The sequence below is a fragment of the Varanus komodoensis genome, unplaced genomic scaffold, assembly GCF_004798865.1.
Source record: "Varanus komodoensis strain SLA01 unplaced genomic scaffold, ASM479886v1 scaffold8, whole genome shotgun sequence".
Classification (NCBI taxonomy): Eukaryota; Metazoa; Chordata; class Lepidosauria; order Squamata; family Varanidae; genus Varanus; species Varanus komodoensis.
Genome location: NW_025336481.1, coordinates 39578983 through 39599151, shown reverse-complemented (window position 1 = coordinate 39599151; position 20169 = coordinate 39578983). Strand labels below are relative to the sequence as shown.

The window sequence follows — 20169 nt, the reverse complement described above, 5'->3', positions numbered from 1 at the left end:
AAGACCTCTGTTGCTTTGGCTACTGTGCTCATAAACTTGGTCTGAAATGCCATCCCTGTGCCAGTAAGCAAAAGCATTTAAAATGAAGTCATACCATTCTCCATCCTGCCCCTATTTCTACCTTATTGTTTGGGATTTGTCAGGCAAAATATTAAATTAGGTTGCATTAGCTTGGATCAGTATTTGTAAACAGTATTTGCTCTGTTGCTTTCCTTCATGGCTTAGTCCTTCACCACTCTTTTCTCCCCCCTCTTTATGCATGTGTCATAAACCTAGTTAGGAGGACTGCATTCATTACCAGGCAGGCATCTCTTAGAATGGAATGGAATGCAGGTCATTGGTTTCTGAAGTAATGAGCTTTGCAGGCAGGAATGGGTTGCGGCTGGGAACTGGAGGCCAATACTAGTCTTTGAAACTAGTACCCTTGCCTAGTGTATGCTGGGCCTGATGCCCATGAGAACTGCCATTCTGCTTGCAGGAAATGCATTCCATTTTCTATTAAGAACACGCTGAAGTGCTCTCTACTTCAAAGAATAATCGAGCACGTAGTTCCTTTGGGAGACATCATCCAAATATCTGGAACATGTAACAAAGAATTTGCCTGAAAGACACAATATGACCAAGCCAGTATGGCTAGTATTCATAATGCCATGTTTGGATGTTCAAGCCATGGTTTTGTGTGATAGCAGTGACCAAGCTAATGATTGCAGCTACTAGAACAGGGATGGAGAATGTCTGACCCTCCAGATATTATTTATTGATTTGATTTCCACCCTGTCTTTCTACTGGAAAGTGGACCTCTAGGTGGCTTACAGGGACAATTCAAATCAATTAAAACAATACATTAAAATACCGTGAAAACATAGTTATGGGAGGGGAGATTATAAACACCATCTATCCTAGCTGAACCACTTACAGGCCAAACGTCTTCTTGAGTAAAGTGATCTTCCGTCTACTTTTGGAAAGACAGCAGCAAGGGATTGAACTATCCTCCCTTAGGAAGTATTCCAAAGTCTGGATTTAGCCACTGGAATCGCTGTTTCTTGGGTCACCATCAAAAGTGCCTCTGAAAATGGAAGACTGGAAGAAGAGCCACTTCAGAAGATCTGAAGTATGTTCTTGGACTACAACTCCCATCAGCAACATGATCCCTGTCCCTGCTCGAATCTGTGCCTAAATGTGGTTGGGGTATTTTCTGGTGCTGAGGAACTCAACTGTGCTGTGTACTTCCCAGATTGCAATCTGCCGAAATCTCCCCTTCTGCGGAGGGGGTAGAGTGGGAGGAAAAAGGAGACCATGGGGAAGGAACAGCCATGCACTGGGTGGGATGTGGAAGAGCCAAGAGTCTTGCGTAGTTAAATGTTTTTGCATCTTGAAACAGTTCACGTAAACAATTGAAGCACTTGCAGTTTTTTGAGTTTTGGCTGCTGTTAGCCTTCCTAGGCGATGCTTTCCTTCATTTCCAGCAAATATTCCCTCAGTGGGCTATCTTTAGTCAGTCTGTGGTTTAACCTCAGGAGAACCAGAGGAGTACAGATGGTTTATAATTCTCTTTGTTAGTACTCTTGCTAACAAAGTAGGCAACCTTTTCCCCCACCCCTGCCCACTCATAAAAGCATTGTTCAGCTGACTTCCTTTTGCTTTTTAAATTTCCTCTAGGAATAGTAGATCAGGTGGATGTTCGCTTGAACAAGTCTAGGAAATGAAACTTTTATAATTTAAGTCTTCTGTCTGTTTTCCTTCCTTTACTGCCTTAAATCCCTTCTTCCCTCAAGTTGTTGCATGCTTTTTGGAGGAACTTACTGTGTATTGAACTTGCTGGAAAATAGGGTTCAGTTAATTGCACCACTGGTTCTGCTGTATTATTGACACTTTTAATTTCCCTCAGTCTTGTTTACTTTCTTTTTAAAATCTTTGTCTCCTTCTTTCATCTTTTTAGCAAAACGATTTAGTCATATCTTGATGCTCCACAGCTATTTTTAGTGTAGAATTATGCTCAAATTAATGGGGGGGGGATTAATTAGGGGATTAGTAGTTGCCACTAAGGAAATGCACAAATACTACCACAAACTCTATCCAGTTGTATTTACTTGTTGCAGTAATATATTTATAGCTGTATTGATACCTTAATCTACTTGTAGGTGTCATGAGCTGTGGCTCTTCTCCTGAGTAAACACACTACTTCCGAGTTGGTTTTCTACAAGGTTATTGTTCCATATCTCTGAGTTACACCTAGAGTGAAGTGCTGAGCCCTCTCTGACACCCCTTAGTCTTCCTTTTCTTTATGCCCCTGTTGTCTGTGTATCCTCGCAGGTGGAGCAGTGCTGCACCTAGTCCTTTTGAGATCCTCTGGCTCCTCAAGTTAATTGAATTTCCCACCTATCCTGTCCCCTAGCAACTGGCATCACCTCCAGAAGGGAAAGTACCTCTGTGTCAGACAGACTGCTCAGCTCCTACTGTGAGACCCATCCAACCCCCATCCACTTCTCCCAGTCCACTATTAATAGATTAGGGCTTTCATCAGCCCCAGCTGTCCCCTCTACCTCCTGTTCTGCTTTCTCTTTGTTCCCACAGGCTAGTTGGCCATCACCTCCATCATCCTGTACTGACAACTCCTCTCCTTGCTTCCCAGACATTCCCTGACCTTGATCTGATACTGGGGCTTCTTGAGATTCCACAGCCATTTCATCTTCACTGTCAGAGTTTGCATTTCCATCAAAACTATACATTGTTAATGCGCATTCTGACACCTTGTCCTGGTGCTTACGCATGACAGCAGGATGCAAACTTTTCTGGGGTGCTTTATAATTAACAAAAAACATTTTTAAAATCATAATAATACTGTGGTATAACAAGATATCAGAATACTTCATGCAGGGCAGGTGATGGTAGATGGTGCTGCAGGGTATGAGAACAGGATGTGCCATCTAAACCACTCTTGGAGGTGGTCTTCACCTACTTCCATTGCACTCCTCAAATCATGCCAAACAGTCCTCAGAAGCTTTCCAAAACAGTAACTTGTAACCATAGAAAAAAACAGTTAAGAGTGTTGAGTCTTAGCTTTCTGTGATCTGAGCACTGTTGCAATGCCACAAAGCAATACAAAAAAGGCCACAAAGCAGTAAGCAGCTGCCAGTCATGATGGCCAAATGCTGCTTCCAGAAATGGAAGCAATTTGAAAAGCCTTTGAATTACCGTATTTTTCGCTCTATAAGATGCACCTGACCATAAGACGCACCTAGTTTTTAGAGGAGGAAAACAAGAAAAAAAATACTCTGAATCAAATGGTGTACTAAACTATTTAATAAACTATAACAGAATACAGTAATACCATATTTCAACCTTGTAAAGTGAACAGCAGTCAACAGTGGTATTAAGAACCATCATCACTGTCATTAACAAAAGAAAGACTTCAAAGTTCAAGTACTCTTCTAGTTTTCGTTGAACCCATAGAACTCATCATCACTAGAGTCAGAATTTATGAAGCTCTGTTGCTTACAATCACTGACATCACTTTCTTAGTCAGTAGTGGAATTATTGAAGGAATCCACAATCTACACCAGTTCTACAAGAGCTGCTGTGGACAATTCAATAACAAATCTAAAAAAGCCGGTAATGTCCATGCTGCCCTACTAGTAAATAATAGAAAAAAACTTCTGACAAAAAATGAGATATTGTACGGCAAAATTAAACACACAGTGGACTAAGTAGCCTTTGAAGAATAAACTTCATACACGAAGGTAATGCTGTTCAAATATCCACTGATCCTAAAAAGAATGTGTCTGATCAACTAACAGATAACTGATCCATGGAAAGCTTCCTGATAATCACAGGCACATTCCCCATCACTTCCCCATGGGCTTCATTAAAAGACGGGTTGCCATTTGAAAACACACACCAACCTGTGATTAACAGCTCTCACCTGTGCCGGAGGAGGGGGGCGGAGCAGGGCACGCCGAGTGTGTGCCGGCCAGGTGGTGCCACGTGGGGCCAGCAGTGTGCCGATGGTGGTCTTCTGGGGGGCACGGCGGCAGGTCTTCCCAGGCGGTGGGGGTGAGCAGTCCACCTCTCTGTGCGGCCAGCGGGTTAAAGCCTGCGGCTCCTCCTCCTTCGCACCTCTCTCCCTGAGCAGCACAGCTCTCACCTGTGCCGGAGGGGGGGGGGCGGAGCAGGGCACACCACGCGCGTGCCGGCCAGGTGGTGCCACATGGTGCAGGTGGGCCAGCAGCGTCCCGGGCGTCGGGCACACACACATTCACTCTATAAGACGCACAGACATTTCCCCTTACTTTTGAGGGAGAAAAAGTGCGTCTTATAGAGCGAAAAATACGGTACCAGTTTCTGGGGAACAGCATTGAGCGAGAAGGCTGTTGCTATCTTGTCCTCCTTTTGGGCTTACAGTGAGGCTTTGACCACTGTGCCGTATTGCACTAGGTTAGCCTTTGATCTGATTCTTCAGGACTTCTCTAATGTCCTTTGTCCACTTTCGGTATCTGTGATACACAGATCTGTATGACATTGACAACATCAGTAAGGTGTTACACTTGGCTGTATTCTAAAATTCTCAGTCTTGTTACTGGCATATTCGGACTGCATACAGTCAGTAAACATAATAGTTAAAATTGCTGCTATGGACTCCTGTGTGCAGTAATATGTTAATATAATCTTACTGCTTTTAGTCCTTGGCTGTAACAGAAGTCATAATGATACTAAAGATAACATACATCCTAATGAAAATAACAATACAACCAAAAGTTTAGATATTCACCTAGCTTCTTGCAAGAGAAGAACATACTCATCCAGAACCTTTCAACAATACTAAGGCAAATGTAGTTAACTTTTGAAGGAATGTTGGTTTGTGATTAGCACCTGCCAGGTGTTTTAGACTGGTGGGGGAAGGCAGTCTGATTTTCAGATGGTTTGAACTTCCACTCCTAGCATTCTTCATCATTGGCCATGTTTGCAAGGTCTTTGGGGAGCTGAAGTCCAGAACTTCTGGAGATCTACTCTCTGCCCACTCCTTGTTTACACAGCAGTTCTCATTGTAAGTGGGCCATGCTGGATAGACCTGATGGGAGTTTGTAGTTCAAAACACGTGGAGAACAAACAGGTTGAAGGAGGAGACAGCAGTGCATCAGCACATCGCCCTTCACTACTGCTGATTAAAGGCTCTGTTCTCTTAATTCCTATACTGTGCTTCTGAATTTGTACTTTGCATTTCTGCTCTGTCCTTGAGACATTGCCTGACAACCATTTCCAGCCATCATTTCAAGATGCATATGTTTGTAAGATGATTAATTTTGTATTATAGATCCCTGGGGAAAATAACTTGCTGTATTTTAATATCTAAAGATCAAATCCTGTGAGTCCTATAATCATTTAAACCTACTTTGACTTGAAGAAAACCTTTAACTTATGCAAGTGGATAGATAATGAAGCTGAAGGCTGATAAAGAGTAAATAAATTTTGAACAAAACCATGATTTTTGAACTCCTGCTTTTGATTTATCAAAGCTTATATGAAAAATCTGTTTTGTGGTAATATATTGTTTCTGGAATATTGTGTGGGGTTTCTGCAAATGCTACCCTCCCCCCAAAAAAAATCACATGCATGCAGCAAATTTGCCTACATACAGGATCTCTGAAGGGCACTTACAAGAATTTCACATGGATTAACACAGAAGTGTATGCTGTCTCCAATCTTTATATCTTATTACATCAACCTTCAGTTATCTCATTGTAGCTTACAGTCAATTACAGCCAGTCCTTGTAAAATCACAAAATATTAAAACATCCGTCAAGTCTGTACAGATTCCATCCTAAAACTTAGCTTGCAGAATCTTGCAGCACAATAAATATCTTTCTAAATATGAAGAACTTAAATCATATTCCCAAAGGTGAGAAGTGAGTAGGCTGAGCAAGCCTGATTGGACAAGGAATTTCACAAGGAGGATGCTGTGGCTTTGAGGAGGCCCTCAATGTAGTAGCCATCTGTTGTATCTCGATGGTGGGGGCTGTCCAGGGTCTTGCCTAAATATCTTAAAAATTAGAGATAGAGATGCAAAGGGAGATTATCCTTCAAGAAACTGTAGTGGCTTGAATATTTAGTTTTGGTGTATCATATTTGTGGCTCAGCTGGGATGGTAATTCATTTTGGGGGAAATGCGCAGTTAAGTAGTGTTTTGTCAGCTGCTTTCATAGCAAAGCCTACACCTCTCTCCTGCCATGCCACCACAGTAGGAGGTGAGGCACCTTATTAAATGCATTTATGATGGCAAATTGACAGTGGCAGGTTCCTGTGCATAGTATGTGAACTCCTGGATTGTCGCTTTCATTGATCTGACAGGAACACAGTCTGGCTGACAGAAGTCACCTCTTAGTACTTCTATATTTATCTTGGGTAGGAGTGGGTGGAAATGGAAGCAAATTCTTGGCAGGAAAACAAGGCCCGGTCTTCCTTACACCAGCCACAATCTGCGTATCACTGTCTGCTTATTTCCCCTCTTTTCTCTGTGAAAATGGTGATGTCACCTGTGTCCTAATCAGTCCTGCTTGGTTGTTGGCCAGAGGTTATTAAGGGAATGTTGTTTGGTGCTTGCCTGAATTCTCCAGCTACCTTTTCAGGTTTAAGAGTTGCTAACTTTGATACTTCTTAATTTAGCCTGATATATATCTAAAGCTTTACTATTCAACATGCCAGGGATCCAAAGCCCATTGTATCAGATCGGTTGGCTTCCTTCCTACAGGAATGATTAATGCTTAAAGGGAGACAAAAGGAAAGCCATGTAATATAGCCTTAATGTGCTGGACCACAATCCGTATTACCCTCAGACAGCATGGCCCAGCTGATGAAAAAGTGACATTTGTTTATGTTATATTTTGGATTTTGAATTTATATCCTGCCTTTTTCCTACAAAGGGCTCAAGGCAGCTTACATCATTCTCCTCCTGCATCTTATCCCCACAACAACATCCCTGTGAGGTAGGTTGGGCTGAGCATATATTTGCAGCATATACTGTGTTTTTTTCCTTTCGAGGAACTCAAGACAGATTACGTCATTCTCCTTTTCTTGCTCTCAGTCTTAACCTCACATCAACAACCCTGTGAGGTAGGTTGAGCTGAGAGTCTGTGACTGGCCTAGAGTCACCTAGTTGGCTCCATGGCTGAGTGGGGACTACAATCCAGATTTTCTGGAGTCCTGCTCCCACACTCTTAGCAACTATCACACTAGCTCTCATGACATGAAACCCTTAGTTTTATCATTCTTCACTGACAAAAGTTCTTTTTTATGGCTGTTAGCTTCTTCATTTGGGATAGATCTTGTTTGTTTCTTGTAAATATTTACTTTGGAGGTGACTTGCAAATGCTAGAAGCCTCCAGTCCAAAATGGGAGACCTGAAGTTTAAAGGAGAACCTAAATAGTGGGCATTATACAAACTTAGTGGAATGGAGAAAACCACTGAAGTGCAGTCATTGCTGGATACAAACTCTATAGAAAAAACTGGGAAGGGCATAAAAGACTTTCAAAAATATTTATTTATTTAACAATATGGCATGCCAGGCAGGAACCACACCTGTTGTAAAGCCTAATTACTAGTCTATGGAATAAATGCACTAATTTGGCAAGTCCACTCTTTTCTTGAAATGATTGTTCTGTTGCATTGTGGGGAGGAAGAAAAGTGGTGCCTTAGATGTCTATGTTGGTTTAGACATTTTTCTTTCTTAGTGATGAAGTTTGATTATGTAGCACAGAATTTGAATATAGCAGGAAACATTCTGCAACGTTACTTCTGTTTTTCCTGTATCATCCAGCCTCTTGCCTCAGTTCAGTATTTTTGTCATTTATTTGAGGAAACTTTTCTCTTCATTTTACTGCTACAAACACCTTTCTCATTACAAATGCATTCTGCATCAAATCTTTTAACCATTAAATTTAGGCTCCACAATACCGTGCTAACTTGTTATTTAATATCATTGTACCTAGGAGAAATTCTGCTGTAGAACTCTGTTGGGAATTTGACCTGGTTAATTATGTGGTTATTAAGAGCTTCCTCCTAAGATTGAACAGAGTTTGCAGCAGGAATTCTGCGAAATTCCATAGGCCTAGGGAAGTTTGTGGGACAGGGAGAGTCTAGACCAAGGGTCCTCAAACTTTTTGAATAGGGGGCCAGTTGAAAGGCTGTGGTGACTGTTGCGGGCCGGTGAGGTGGGGGTGCCTGGGGGACGGGCCGGTGAGGTGCTGTCAGGCGTGCGCAAGGCAGCATTGGGCACGCACAGTGGTGGCTCGCTCGCTTGGAGATCTCCCTCTCCAAGTGAGCACACCACCACCTTCCCACCCGCGATGCAAGGCAGTGGCAAGCGCGTGCGTATGGGAGGCAGGCGGCGGCTTGCTTACTTGGAGACCGGGAGGCAGGTGGCAGTGATTTGCTCGCTCGGAGACCATCTCTGAGCGAGTGAGCCACCACCTCTCCGCCCACACAGCAAGCGTGCGGTGGTGCGGGTCAGATGGATGGCCATGGCAGGCTGGATCTGTCTTGCAGACCGTAGTTTGAGGACTCATGATCTAGACTGTGTTCAATGTACTTTTCCCAACCTGGTTCCTTCTGCATTTGCTGGGTAACTCCTAACATGCCAGCCAGTGATCAGGAGTGCTCGGAGCTGAAGTCTGAAACATCTAGAGACCTACTCTTCCAACTCAAGCATAAGGAGCCTGAATGAGCCTGAATGACATGTTTCAATGGAAGGGTTTCCCCATGTTTTCAGTTTCCACACTTTTCAGAGAGATTGATTGTGACACGGCTGACTGCAGGGGGGAACTGAAAAATAGGGGGAAACTTCAAAGAAAGAAAATTTTCACTTACTTGTGATGGGACTCCCAATTTCTTGTAACACTTAATGTATTTTAAGTATTCTGTGGGTATTATAACCATAAATGTGTTCCAGCTCTGTTCCTGCTATTGTATAATCAACTCTGCTTCTCATGTTGTTGAAAGGCACTGCTTCTATTTATTTTTAAAAGAGAAGGGGAAAAGACTATTTGGTTTATTTTAAAAATCAAGACAAGAGAAGGGTTTGAAACAAAAGAAACAAGAGTTTGAAACAACTAAAAAAAACAAATGCAGCCTTTATAGGTTGCTTAAGCTTCTTAACAAAACGAACTGATTGCTACTTCTTTCAAATGCATAAGGTATGAATAAGTAATTGGAGTGCTTCTTCTATTTTATTTTAGCGTCCCTGTCCTCCCCAAATTTGCTACATTGACTCTGAAAATTGGAGCTTCTCTTCTGGTCACAAAGTCAGCCAAGGAATCTTTTTCTCAATAGCACTACCATTTTTCATGCAGCACCCAAGAAGGTCAGAAATAATGTGAAACAGTTCACTGTGCATCCCATTCCTTCCGGGTTAAAGAGGCCCAGCAGGCTTCCAAGATCCTGAACCTGGTACTGGGTTATGGCTAACAAAGTTTTGGAACCTAACTTGCATTCAGGCAGACAACACATTACTAACTTATTTGAAACACTTGCTCTTTCTCTGGGCCTCTTGAACCTCCTACACATAATAGGTCATCAGAGAAATCTGTACACTCAACACAGTTCATTTCTGTGTTATATTGTACATAACATTACAAACCTTTGCCCTCTGGTATGTTTATCATGAGCAAGTAAGGATTGACACTAAAAGCATAATTTCTGGTTTTGGCTATTTTGAAATATTTAAAACCCCAACGTTTGCTTGATTGCTGAATGGCTGTTTGCTCTAGTTCTTCTGCCAGGAACTGCTTTCTAAACTAGAGGCAAATTTCCTCTTATGGCTGCCAATTCTCAAAAGTACTTTCAGCTCTTGTGGCTTGTAACCACCTACTTGGCCTCATACTTGGAAGTTTATGTGAGTGCTATAGCCCACACCTCTGCCTTGAGGCTTATATTATGATTAGGTTTCTCGTGTGTATAGTTGGTTGAATGACACTGTACCTCATAGGGTGTTTGTGAAAGCAAATATAATAAAGTGTGATAAAAGCACTGTCAACTGAAGGCATTTTATAAATGGTAAACATACTCAGATTATAAGCAGGTGTATCCTGAGTTGGATCTGCAGCTCAAATGCTAGGGTATATGTTTCACATATGTCAAAGGTTCCAGCTTCAATTCCTAACATCACTAGTAAAAAAAGAATCAGTTATCAGGTGACTGAGGGAGCAGGAATCTTTGAGACCCACTGCTAGTCTCTGAAGTCAGTAATGAGATAGATGGACAATAGCTTGACTTCATGAGTTCATCTGTGTTGTATTTTGGAAAGAGGACATGCTTTTCCACATGCAAATAGTGTGTCTTAGTAGGAAAAATATGAACTTTTCAGATAAGGGAGGGCCACCTATAATTCATGGCATTTACTTACTTCCTTGGATGATCAGCTAACCTTGCTCTATTTGGTATTCTCCAGGTATGTTGGACTGCAGCTCCTATAACCCCAAATCAGCATGCTGGCCATAGGCTTATGGGAGCTGTACTGTTAACACATTTGGAGGGCACCCGATTAGGAAGGGTGTCTTAAACACTGGACTGCCTTGAGTTTCACCAACACAGTAGTAGGGCATTGCCTACAAACTCTGCTCAAGTGCAGGATTCCCAGCATTATGAGCATGTGAACTTCATTGTACCAAATCAGATAATAGAACTATCTAACCAGGTATTGCCTAAATAGCCAAAGCTCTTCAAGGAGTAGGGCACCTCAGAGTCTTTCACTGGAATTACCAAGAGTGAATCTGAAATCTCTTGTATGCAAAACATCCATCTGTTTGAACAGTGTTCTTTGAAGTATCTGCATCCACTAAGGTCTGAAGGGGGTTCCCAAAGAAGGGAAACAATCTGTATTCCTCTGCCATGTGATATATTGCACTCCCTCCTCCTCACTTTTTAGTGGTACTAATTTTAAATTAGCAAGCATATTTAGCTCTGGTTTCAGGAAAGTAACAAAATGGCTGTCAGTGCTTTGATTACATTTTTGTTTTAGTTTCTGCTGTGGCTTCCTTTCTATGATACCCAGGAGATGTGTTGTGCAAGCAGGTTATAAACATCAATTGCTTTCTTATGCCTATGTGCACTGTTGGTCTTCAGATTCTGTGTAAGAAGGACATATGTTTATTCTGTACATTCATGGGTACAAGGCAGTTCGATCATATGCGTAAATGAATAATGTAACTATAATTGGCCTGCGGCATATGACATTCTAAACTTAAAAAACAAGTTTGCGCACAGCAACAATAGAGGTTTTGAACCAAAGTGCTGATGACACATCAGGATACTTTCTTACAAAATGATTGTGCCGCTAGTAGATGAAATGGAGATGCAGTAAGTGAATGTAAACCCTTGTTTTAGCACACCTTTTGAATGTATCGCTCTTGACAAGTGAACACTGAGTGTGTCCAGTCCCTTATGGATTCAGCTTACATGTCATTTAGATGAGCTTGGATCTACTTTAGCCTCTTTAAACAGTTAGGCTGAATTGTCTCCAGTTTCTTGTTCTGGACTTCATTTACCTCTGATATGTAATAACAACCTTTTTGAATGTGTTTGACTTTCCAGTAACTAAACCAAAGGAGTCAACCCTCAAAGTTTCCAGTTCGCACTACCTAAACCAAAACATAGTGGTATGGCATGGGGCCCATTCAAGTTAGCCTTTTGCTGCTTCAACTGATTCAAATTGCTGAGTTGTGGTTGAACTGGGAGGCAGACTAGTGATGAGTGTTAATGATTCTCACTCACTTTTCAGTGTAAAGGGATTTAGATTTTCAAAGAGCTACTAGTGAGGATGCACAAACAAAAGCTGAGAGGTGCTCTTCTGTGCTATATCCCCTGGCCTGTCTTGTGAAGTCACATTTTTAAGAGGGATGGGTTTTTTTGGATAGGTGTGAGGCTTATTGAAGTTCATAGATAGTGACTCATTAACTTGTATAGATGAACTAATGGTATATTTGGCATCAGATATTAATGAAGGTTACTTAGTTTGGCCTTGGAAGATTGTCCATCACACATTCTACACAGAACAGAATCTGGATCAGCAATTTGGCGTTCAAGTAACCTTTGCTTTGATCTTTAACAAAGAAAGCAAAGTTCCTAGTTCTCATTTTAAATAAATGTTTCAAATGTGCTAGCAGCTGGTGTGAGGAGAGAGGCTTTGGGGGGGATGGGGCTCCTTGTTCTCTCAAGCTGCTTTGTCATTCCAAGGCAACTTTGCCCTGTACTTACAGGAATAGTTACAGAAGTACTGTGTGCCGACGTAGTGAATTTTGCAACTGGGACAGAATGTGCAAGTTTAAGCCATTTTATTTAAATCGGTAAAATTCCTTTCCTTGTATAGTTTTATATGGTGAGCTCATGTGGATATCAAGTACTTTCCTATTCCTGACATCTTAAAAACATTAGAATCTAAGAAGGAGCTGGTTGAATCAGGTCAAAAACCTATCTAGTACCGCATCTTACTTCCCGCCACTTTTTTCTTGTGCCTGCTAGTTCAGAAACATGCATTTTTTAAATCCTGGAGCTGGGTATTGTTGTATGTTGGTGCTCATGGGTGGGAAGCATGTGGCCCTTCTAAATATTGGTGAACTACAACTCTCATCACCCCTCCCCATGGGCTCTGTTGCTAGGACTGATTGCAGTCTACCAACATCTGGAGGGCTACACATTCCTCATCCCCGATAAAGTCTTTACAATCAGTAAGAAGGGCTGATATTGTTGATCATGTGTGGACTGAATCAGGCAGTGAACAGAGGAGAGGCTGCAAAACAAAAGCCATACTCTTTTATACTGGATTCTTGTTCAGAGGCAGATGTTGCTTTAAAGCACCCACCAGCTCCTTTTACAGCCTCCACGTGGCTGCTGTTGACTCTGGAAATGATGGAGGAGGCATTCCTTGAGAAGGTACACATTGCCACAGGGAGAGACAAACAAATTGCACCCTTGCAACCACCAGCACCAGTGCTGCTGCCTCCTTCTCGTTTACAAAACTGATTTCTTAGCATTGCCTTATTTGCTCTAGGCACTGAACTTGGTCTTCTCTCTAGTTGGAGACATTTCGATATGCTATTGTCTTGAGGCAAATCCCACAACTAAAAGCTAGTTCCAGCCTCAAGTGGGAGTCAGGTGTTCTGACTGAAAGGGGAACGTGCTTTCCAGTTGCTATTTTTAAACACTTTAACAATGCACGGACGGACACTGGTAGCTTCTAAGATGGAAGCTTTCCCCTGAAGGCAGAAGCTGTGGTCCTGATCAGTTGTTAGCTCTGCAGAATCCAGGTCATTGCTTCTGTAGAGAGCTGCTTCCATGAGGCTCTTTTGAACAGCAGACAGAAATTGCTGAGTCTTTTGCCATCATATTGGAGACATTCATGGGAAAGCAGTTTTGTTTTGTTAACTGTGCTAACAAAGTCGTACAGTCTCCTATTGAATGGGGAAGTGTTGGTATATCATCCGCATAAGAGGAAAGTTTGCTTTATGGAGCCCTTTGTCTCTGTCTCTACCATCACTAAGGCGATGCGGTAAGGTGTGGCTGGTTAGGGTGTGAAGGTTCTAATGGCCAAGTGTGTAGGTAGCCTAGCTAATGTGTTTATGATTACTTTGCTTGAACTTCTGGTTTAAACTATGCAGTAATGGCATGTTTTTGAAGAGTAAAAGCCAAGGTAAGTTGAGGTTTAAACAACTGGTAATAATTTAAGAATTCAAAACTAGCATGACCAGAGTGAAAGGGTGTATTTTCTTTATAGCAGCATTCCCGCCGGATGTTTTGGATGGCAACTTCCATAATCTGTGACCATTGACCATGGTGACTTGGGCTGATGGGAGTTGTAGTCCAAAATATTTGAAGGGCAGCAGTTTGGAAAAAGTAGGAAAAAGAATGAATAGAAAATCAAAGGTTTTTCAGGATATCTTCTCAAGATCACTCAGCGCAAGTTGCTTATACCTGCATTGTGAGCTGCAATCTATATTGTGATTTTTGAATAAGTAAGAAAGGGATGCTGATTGCTTTGATAAACACAGAATTGTGATTCATGTGTAGAGGAGATACACCTTTTGGCAAAAATTAAGCAACTTAAATAATCACATGGTCCTAGAGAAGCCAATCTCTCATCTTCAGTCCCCCATTTGTAGTACTGAAAAGTCATAAGGATTTCAGGAATGCCTTATGTGCTTCAAATTTTCTAAACCAATTCTATATAAGTTATTGGCAGTGAATGTAAGTTTATGCATTTCTAGATCCCTGGGCAGCAGAGGATCTATAGTGTTCCTGATAACATTAATATGGATGAGGAGATGAGAAGGTATTGTATTACCCTTGTCTTGTCTAGTTAGTGCTAGCACAGATATCTGGTTCAATGTGTGTTGGATGCAACATGGTTGTCTTCAGGCTGCATACTCCATGTTGCAGTTCTGCTTGGAAAATAGCTTGTTAGATCTTGTTTCTGTGTACTACTGTCCTCTTCTGGCTGAGATTGGATTTATTAAGGGATTTGGTGCTTACTTTTTAGTTTTTAACTTTTTAATATGCTGTCTGGGAACTGTAGCAGAATAATTTTGTTTTATGAAGGAGGGAATAACATAGTGGAATAACTTTCTGCAGAAGGGCAATAGCTGTGACACAAATAATAGAGGAAAATGTCAGAATATGTCTCATATGACTGCAGAAAAGTGCCAGTTCTCCATTATGGGATAGAAAAGTACTTGGTGAGGCTCACTGGACCCCTTTTTTCAGATTTTAATTGGCACTAGAGCTTTATTCTTATATAATGTGGCCATCAACTTGCAGTTTTATTTTTAAAGCTTTATTAAGAAGTTTGTTTTTCCCTGTGTTTCTTAGTTGGATAATGGCAAGTTTTCAGACCAAAAAATCTGGAGAGTGGCTTTGGAAAGCTGATTATGTGAGAGACTGGAATGATGGTACTTAACACTACTCATGGTTTCTGAGAGGCAGTAAAACTAAGTTCAATTAAACATCTATATGTGTTGGATCCAGAAAGATTGGTCTGGAAGGTCCACAGTTTGCTCTCAGAGCATATGGTTTGCATGTAGAAGATCTCTAGTACATTTCTTGGCATCTCCCAGGAAGGCTGGAAAAACTGCCTGAAACTCTAGAAAGCTGCTTTTACTTTGACTTACTCCAAGTCTGCCTCCTATATGTGAGATTCTTTTCAGTCACTAGCCAGGTTGTTTTAATTCTCAGGGCATGCTAAGAGAGTAAATTAATATCCGTGAAACATGGAAATTTATCATGTTGTACAACTTTGGTTAGATGTCTTAGGGTTTATCTTGGTTGCGTAATGCAGAACTGGAACAGATGAAATTTACATACACTATGAGAAGACCTTCTGAAGTCTTTTCTAGCCTTGTGTTTTGAGATTTTTGACTAGAGAACAAGGAATTTTGCTTTGGTTCTTCCCATGCAAAGCAGGTCAACTATCATGAGCTTTGCAGGTGTTGCTGGGCTATGCAAATATGAAGTTCCTAATTTATGACGCTGACCAAAGAGTCTTTCTTTATTCATCATTTTAATATTCCCTTAACAAGTGTTCTCTGGGTGGATTATAGGCAGTTAAAATGGATTGCAAATATTTAGCTGCTTTAGATCTACAGAACAGTTTCCTCTTTATTTAAACTATATCTGTTTGCTGTAAAAATAATTCTCAAAGTGGTTTTTATAGTAAAACTTGATAATTATAAAGCATCCTAAAATGCTTTCTGAAGTTTTCACTAGATTTTTAAATGTTGTTAATTTAGTTGTGATACATTTTCAGACTTGTAAGCAACCATTTGAATAGAAATTGCTTGGTAATTATTTGTAATTCTTCTTTGTATCCCTACTTCCTGCCCTGTGCTCTTTATAAAGATGAACTGAAAAAGAAGTGAAGTCAGCTGCTAAACAATATAAGAGTTATTGAGCAGACTTTTGAATGGAGCAATGTCTAGCAGAAAGTCAGGTGTAAATGCTGTACATATACTTTCTGGTGACTTATATTTTCTGTTTCACTATCCTATGCAAAAACATAGCGAAGAAAGTTTGAATAACCTAGAATTAAAGCATCTCATGTTCAGACAGCTCCCTTGATGATTCAGGCAGAGATGAGCTCAGCTTAGTCTGGACCACATAACATTATATGCAGTTCATGGTCTTTGCAAAGATGAATGGATGTGCTTGAGACAGATATGCATAATACTCGAAGGAAAGAAAAGGCTAGCATGTATGAATGAAAGGAATAAAAGGGGAAAAACTTACCTGACCTTGTTGGAGAAGCCTCTACAAGGTCACAGTAGTAGCACAGAAGTAGCTCTTTCTACTTTGCAATGGTTTAGAAGAGCCTTTCCTAAGTAGTTGCCCTCCACTTTCTTGGAATACTGAGGAATTGATGCCAGCATGTCTGAAGTTGGGTAGGCCTAGCACTAAAAACAATATGTGTTGTAACTGAGTTATCTGTGAAATTTTGATTCCAGTCAAGTGGATCCATGTTTTTTGCCCCAAAGGCATACTGAGGTAGAAAATGGCTAAACCCCAACAATCCTATCTTCTCTTTCTTTCTCTCTGTATAAGCTGATTTCCCTCAGTTTTTACTTTCTGCCGAGTGGCTCAGTTTTCCTAGATTCTCTGTAGGTTTTTTTAGGCTCTTTGTAAGAGGGCTAAAGTGGGGAGAAGTGAGTACAAATGTATGCCCAACCCCAGCATTCATGTCCCCTCGGTTCCTGACCTTTCCTGTCCAAAGGGGGAAGGTGAGAAAAGGGCTTGCTTGTTCTCTCAAAGAAAGCCTGATCGGGATTTGCAATCAGATGAAATATACTTGAAATACCTTTTCCTTTTTTCAGCATAACAGTCCTTGCTGAGGGGGTAAATTTCTGTTCTGGGCTGTATTACTTTAGCCTGCAAGTGGAGACTTAAATTGGTACTTCTTCCTTCATTAAAAATGGCAACAACAACAACAACAACCTATTCTCCAGCATATGGAAAGCTAGTGTTATAAGAAAGAAACTAGGCCAGAAGCCTTTTCCCAGGCTTCCTAACTTTCTACATGCAGTAATTTGTTTTAGTATAGAGAGATGCTCAGTTATTTGAGGTCCACCCATCCTCCCATATCCTGAACTTGGAGACCAGACATAGGTATCATGTGGTCCAGACTGAGCTGAGTTTATCTTTAGCTGAATCATCAAGGAAGCTGAAATCTGCTTTATAAATAATGTCATAAAGTTCCTTTCTCCAGTTTTAGAAACAGCAATCTATAAACAACATTTATATTATCCTTTACAGTGTTCACCTCACATACATTACCTCAGTAATCCTCACAACAGCCTTGTAAAATCAGTCAGTTCCGTTTTGCCCAGTATGGAGGCTGAGAGAGATTGCCAGAGGCACTTTGTATATAGCAGACATGAGAGCTGAACTGAGAATGGCCTAGTTTAGAGCTTAACCCCTTACCCAACTCGCTGTCAGAATTTTTAAACCCAGGTCGAAGTATCACACTTGGTACATGAGTAGATGCTGTCTTTCTCCCCTGTATTTATTTTTGGTTTCCACAGTGATCTCCATGTGTTCTTATAAGGCAAAGTCCAGCGGTGAGAGATGTCCTAACCCTTGGGCAGCTTTTTCCATTCTTGGATGGTTCGGTGCAGTCTTTGTGCGCTGTGGTTATGACTGCTTAGTAGGTGACTCACTCGAGAGTTTAACTGAGCCCTGAAGCACAAAATGCACAGCAGTACTGAGGATGTTCACCAGTTGTCTTTTGCTGTAAAAACTGGAGGGAAACCTGACATAGGCTAGCTTTTGACATTCTTCCGATATTACTGGAACCAGGGCAGGCAGGCCCCCACTTGCACAGTTAGATTGTTTTAACTGGATGGTGACTGCAGGAATGTCCCATACATTTTACTATCCAAGATATGAGGAAAACTGTAGAATAGCTTTTTGGGTGCATCTTATGTAATGATAAGCCATGAATTCTCACGTACTAAACCACACTGCGAAGAAGCAACAGATTTGCTTCTGCTTTGTGCTTGTGGGTAAACAAAACAGGCAGGGATAACTTAGTGTACACATCCAATTATGACTCACTGTGCCCACTTTTAAAGTTTATTGTTTTTTATGTTATGATTTAGCAAGCCAGGGTTTTTTTTTCTCATTGCCTTTCAGCTTATTTCTTAAAAACTCATTGCTTATTTTAGCAATGCTAACCAAGTAGTACATGTTACAAGCCATTCATATGCACTGGGTGTTGGTATAGAAATGTCTCCATGTTCATGTCTGCTCTTCAAGAGGGATCTTAACTAGCAATTGTTAGCTTAACTTGCTTTGGAAGTAACCACATTAAACTTGCCTAGTGTGAGAAGAATTTTGTTTTTTCCAAGCCAGCATTTGGGGAGCATGCCTGAATGCTAAAGTTTTTATTTCATATGCCAGCATGTATACAGGCTAATCATGTGGATGCATACCTGCCCTAGTAAGTTGACTTTTGAGAAATGGATGCTTGTATTTATCCAGGACTAAAAGGGAAGCTGTTCTTAAGGCAGTGTTAGGCCTCAGGTTCTGGGGCAGTTGGAGATCAGACTTTGCAGGATGGGTACATTGGAGCCCATCCTAATTGAAAACTCCATGGAAAGCAAGCCAGGCTGGCATGCGCTAGAAATACCCTTTGCCCTGCCGGGAAGGGAAAGCAAATTAGAGTTCCTCTCAGAGTGCTGTGTGGCTGTGTAATGCTGATGTATGTGCTTGAGGGGAAGTACTTGTTACTCAATAGTTTGTTTCTGGTGGGAATTGTTCTGGAGTTCAAGGCTGCCAGGATGCTGTGCTCTTCTCATTCTGGTGCCTTGCAACAGGTTGTCATTGGCTAACAGATGAAGAAATTCAGCCCTTGTATAGTTAAGAGTTTGCCCATAGCATCCAGACCAGGTTCTCGGCCTTTGCTTGGGTGAATGCAGGATTAATTTCTGCCTGGTTCTTATTGTATATCTTACTTGAGGGCTGCTAAACCTAGCTGTCTATTGTAGTGAGATATAATGTGGTACTCTCAAGAGTATATTCTTGGTGCTTGTCTGCAATGTTGAAAGAAGATTTGCTGACTAGAGAGGTTTGAGGAAATACCCTAGTTACTACTAAATGGCCCATGGGAGATTTAAGGCTATTTGGAGTTAGTGGTGGTGAAAGTGCTCCTGAAATCATGAAAACTGTGGCCTACCAGCTGAGCGTAACAGTGATTTTTGCATAACTCTCCTGGTAGTGTTTATAACACAGAAGTACTTTATTTCTTTTTCATATAGCTCTGTGTTTTAAACTTGAAAAGCAACATATAAATACACCAATAAAGTACCTGGGCATCTAAGGATTGTGGTTCTTTGTATGTTTCCATCTGCATTTGTTAATTAACATCAGATTTTTCTGCCAACTGAGGTACACTGAGTGAGTAGAAGGGCAAGATCTTTTTGGTTGAGACACTGTGGTGGAAGACCTTCCATGAGGAAATCCAGTTCATCCTTGCTTTTAATTTAATTTTGCCATTTGGTCAAATGTAGGGAGGTGAATTCAGTTATGTGCTTCATGCTACTTTGTTAGGATGCAACATTAATTGTTCTGCTTACCTTTTTTGCTGCTGCAATGTTTTATGTGTTTTTTTTAAACGTGAACTTCAGTTGGACTTCAGGGTTCTTTTCAGTTGAAACTTCTTTCCTGGTGATTTAAACCATTCAGCTTAAGTTGCTTTTTTCCTGAAAATCTGTATCTGCTAAGTCATACCTTTCCTTTTGGTATTGTTGCCTGCATCCTTCACGTCAAGTAGAAAAGGAAGGTTGAACAGGAAGATGCTCTTTTCTACTACCTTCTGGTTTGATCTACTTCTGATGAGAGTTAGGTAAGAGTTAGGGAATGGTGCTCAATCCATCCTTGTAGGGATCCAGCATCAGAGCAGATTTATTTATTTTGTAACAATAGATTGTAGATTAACTCTGGGTTAAGCTATAAACAACTGGAAGCAAGTCATATATGGTGCATGTCCTAGTACCCCAGAAATCCTAGGATTTGTTGCTGTGAAGTGAGGACCAAATCAGAATCTACACAGTTCATATTCAGAGCTTAGATATCACTACTCTGGGCCTCATGAATTCACTTGTTCACCAGAAATTGGGAGCATTAGACAAGAATGAATC

The 20169-nt window shown here is 41.1% G+C and overlaps 1 protein-coding gene across 27 annotated transcripts in view; it reads left to right on the top strand.

Moving 5' to 3' along the window:
- MICAL3 (microtubule associated monooxygenase, calponin and LIM domain containing 3) overlaps nucleotides 1-20169 on the top strand; it is a 190581-nt gene that overhangs the window by 34814 nt on the left and 135598 nt on the right. Inside the window, exon 1 of one of the 27 annotated variants that reach the window (XM_044454995.1) lies at nucleotides 4418-9353. The exons of the other annotated variants lie outside the window; for them this stretch is intronic. The gene's annotated coding sequence lies outside the window, so the exon portion shown is untranslated. Of the gene's footprint in view, nucleotides 1-4417; nucleotides 9354-20169 lie in introns of those variants that run through there. 27 annotated transcript variants of the gene reach the window in all.